The sequence below is a fragment of the Charadrius vociferus genome, unplaced genomic scaffold, assembly GCF_000708025.1.
Source record: "Charadrius vociferus isolate BGI_N301 unplaced genomic scaffold, ASM70802v2 scaffold185, whole genome shotgun sequence".
NCBI classification, from domain to species: domain Eukaryota; kingdom Metazoa; phylum Chordata; class Aves; order Charadriiformes; family Charadriidae; genus Charadrius; species Charadrius vociferus.
In genome coordinates, this window is record NW_009648955.1 from 1157712 (window position 1) to 1161901 (window position 4190).

Below are 4190 nucleotides of genomic sequence, written 5' to 3' on the forward strand. Positions count from 1 at the left end.
AGAGCATTCTTGACTTAGCTACCTTAATTTGTTAAAATCCTATTTAGGGTAAATCTGAACCTTTACATCTTGAAGTGTATAAACTCTTGCAATGTATGCATCAGCTTACCGGAGTTCTCTTTATTGGAATGAAATAACGTTAAATGAACGTGCTTTTCATCTTCTCAGGATCTGCAGTATCACAAAACCACAGAATCACAGAATGGTAGAAGTTGGAAGGAACCTTCAGAGATCATATAGTCCAACCCCCCTGCCAAAGCAGGTTCACCTAGAGCAGGTTGCACAGGATCACATCCAGGCGGGTTTTGAATATCTCCAGAGAAGGAGATTCCACAACCTCTTTGGGCAGCCTGTTCCAGTGCTCTGTCACCCTCAAAGTAAAAAAGTTTTTCCTAATGTTGAGACGGAATTTTCTGTGTTCCTCTTTGTGCCCGTTGCTTCTTGTCCTGTCACTGGGCACCACTGAAGAGAGTCTGGCCACATCCTCTTGACACCTGCCCTTTAGATATTTATAAACATTGATGAGAACCCCTCTCCAAGCTAAACAGACCCAGGTCACTCAGCCTTTCCTCATAAGAGAAATACTCCAGTCCCCTGATCGGTTTTGTAGCCCTCCAGTGAACTCTCTGCAGTAGTTCCTTCTCTTTCTTCAACTGGGGAGCCCAGAACTGGACACAGTACTCCAGATGTGGTCTCAATAGGGCAGAGTAGAGCGAGAGAACTCCTTGCCATTCAGCCAGTTCTCAGTCCACCTCACTGTCCACTCATCTAACCCATGCTTCTTAATCTTACCTCTGAGGGTGTTATGGGAGGCAGTAGTAGTAGTTTAACTCTTTTTTTTTTTGGCAATAAAGAAGCTAGAATATTGTATTATTCATGTTGTGTCTCTTTACTGTTCTTCAAGGATGCTTTGATTGATGAAGACTGCTTTCTCAATGTTTTTTTCCTTTTCTGTTTTTATAACCGAAACTGTCAATCCTCTCCTAAGACCTAGTTAATAATGAGATCAATCACTGTGTAGCTGGTGGAAAAGCAAGGACAGTGGCTGAGCCAAGCCTGGACTATGAGTCAGCAAACAGGGGAGGGATATTTCAGGTGGTTAAAGCATAATCCTGGGCCTGCTCCGAGAGATTGAAGGACTGCATGAAGGATGTTTACAAACGCTGATGTTAGGCTCAAAGTGCTAGTCCTCCGGACAACCGGTATCATGAATAAAAAGGGAGAGATGCCCATCCAGACAGAGCAGGTGAAGTAGGCTTTACTCTCATTTGCTTTGTCTCTTTCTGTTCACCACCCAGGGAACCTTCTGGTAGCTCAGCACAGTGCCATGAACTGCCTCCCTGCTTGATACACCATCTGAAGTATGGTGAGCCAGCTCCTTCAAGATGGGGGAAGGCAGTGATGGGCAATGCTTCCACAAGACAGGGTTCACCTGTACCACAGAGCAGATTCTCCTCCTTTCTTTCTGTCCTTTTGTGGTCATGAGTTCACTGGCATTCTAGAGATGGAGAAGGGGGTCAGTTGGTAATTGGGGCTTTTAATCCATTTTAGTTAAAGTAATAAAAAAATGGTAAGAAGTATTGATCATAGGGAGTTTAGTTTGGAGAGGAAAGTGGCATCACATCTTTCTGTGCCACAAGTGAAACCTGTCAGCTGAAATAAGGTAAGCAGTTCTGGTGTCCACACGTGAAGAAGGGTGTTGAAAAACGATACGGGCTTCGCAAACGGTCTTCAAGAATCACTGGGGTCCATAAAACTTGTTACAGGGACAGACACCCAAGACAAGATTCAATACAAAAAGGAGTTGAGAGATCACTTGATAGCGAGTTCTGTTGTTCCTGGCTTTTAGTCTAGCAGTGAAAAGGTGCAATGAACCTTAGAGGTTAGAAGTTGGAGCTAGTTCAAGGCAACAAGGTGCACATGTTTAACGGTGAAAGGAAGTGCTTTTACCCAGACAAACTGAGCAGAAGAGACGGGGGAGTTTTAAGCTGTGAGTGCCCCCAGCTGTCTCCTCTGCCTCGCTGCTGCAGGTGACTGCTCTTATGAGAGCCTACAGGAGGAGGTGAGGGGCTGTATTTCGGGTGCTTCAAATTCTGGTGGTTTTAGTCAAACTCCTCTTCACTGGTAACAGAAGCTGCTGTTTGAGGTAAGGGGGAATTCTGTCACACTAAATTACCATAGCAGTGTTTGCCAGAACTGGTGGGTTGTGTCCTCGTTACACCGTGAGAACAATGTGAAAGGCCTCGTTAGCTGTGACTACGTGTCACATAAATCAGTGTGATGAAGCAGGCTGGAGTAGTTCTCAAAAGCAGGATGCTGAAATCAGCTAACCTCGTGGCTTTAACTGGATCCTACCTCCAAGGTCATTTCCAGTCGGGACCAGCCTCTGTGTGACAAGGATAGCTGGGTACCTGTGCCAGGGAGATAATTAGGTCCTGATCACTTGAACATAACAGCATAACGAATTGCATGCTAGGGTGCAGCACGTGTGGTGTATGTGTGTTAACGTGAGCCAGCAATGCACCCTTGCGGCAAAGGCAGCCAATGGCACCCGGGACTGCAGGACAGGGAGAGCTGTCAGCAGCTGAGGGAGGGGACCCTTCTCCTCTGCCCAGCACCGGTGGGGCACATCGGGAGTGCTGGGACCAGTTCTGGGCTCTCCAGTACAAGGGAGACATGGACATACTGGAGTGGGCCCAGTGAAGGGCCATGACGGTGATGAAGGAGCTGAGGCATCTGACGTAGGAGCAAGCCAGGACTGTTCAGCCTGGAGAAGGCTCAAGGGTGGGTCTCATCAATGCCTATAAATACCTGACATGGGGAGTAAAAAAAGGAACCAAACTCTTCTCAGTGGTGCCCAGAGACAGGACAAGAAGCAATGGGCACATGTTGAAATACAGGAAATTCCATTTAAACATAAGAAAGCACTTTTTACTGTGCAGGTGATCAAAGACAAGAAGTTTGCCCAAGGAGGTTTTGGAGTCTCCATCCTTGGAGATGCTCAAAACCTGACTGGACACAGTCTTGGACAACCTACTCTGGCTGAGCCTGCTTGAGCAGGAGGGGTTGGACTAGACGGTTTCCAGACATCCCAGCGACCTCAGCCATTTGGTGATTCTGCGATACCAGAATGTATATTACATATGAGGAATGCAGGGGCTGATGACACTGGTTATAATAAGATACTTTATCATTTGAATTCTCATGTATGCAGTGTTTTGATTAGGACTTTTCACTGTGGCATCAGCACCCAACTGCTGTTGATTAACCCCTCGGGATTTCTTCTGATGGTGTTCTTTCTCCATGTCCTATTTCATTTTAAGACTTGGCTCCAGATCTAGAAATGTGATGATGTTTTTTGTTCATAGGTGCATGAGCTTGCATTTGGGTTCACATCTGCATTAACAAAACTGGACTTCTTTTTTTTTCTCAACAAATGATCAGTCAGTCTGTATAACAGAACTGTTGCCTTTGTTGTTTTCCACATTAGCAATTTGTGTGTCATAGTGCAAATTTTATGTGCAGTAATGCTATGTTTTCATCAAGGGCATTGATAAACATATTGAAAAAAATCATGCCAAACCAGACCCCTCTATAAGCTCACAAAATATGCAATCCCTTGGAATGAAAACACTTCAACTGTAGTATATTTTTATGACCTGGTTGTTAACCAGTTTTAAAAATTATCATTTAATATGTGTTACATTGATTTTATTTAGAGATTTTTTAGTGCAAGATTATGTCCTATGTTTGGTAAAGACACTATTTCAACCACAATCTTCATTATCAGTCTAATGCTTAATCTCATTAAAACAGTATCAAATTTGTTTGACAGTCTGAGTTCCTGGGAAACCGTGTCGACTGACATTAATAAATCCGTAATCCGTTAATTCTTTCATTAGTATCCCATATCAGCATTTCTATTAGTTTGCCTGATGACACTTGCTAGCTAAAGCTGCCTATGCTTACCCAAGCGATTACATTTATTGTCTGAAAATATTGGTTCAACATTCACTTTTTCTGTACAAAGCCCGAAACTCAAATAACCGAAGCGCGATTGCCGAGCGACCTGACGCCGAAGCACAGGATTGCCGTTTCAGACCATTTTGCCTTCAGTTCCTTAACCCATCTCCCGTTCCTTTAAAGGCGAGGGACGCGGTTTTTGTTGCCCGCCCCCCCCCTGCTCCCCC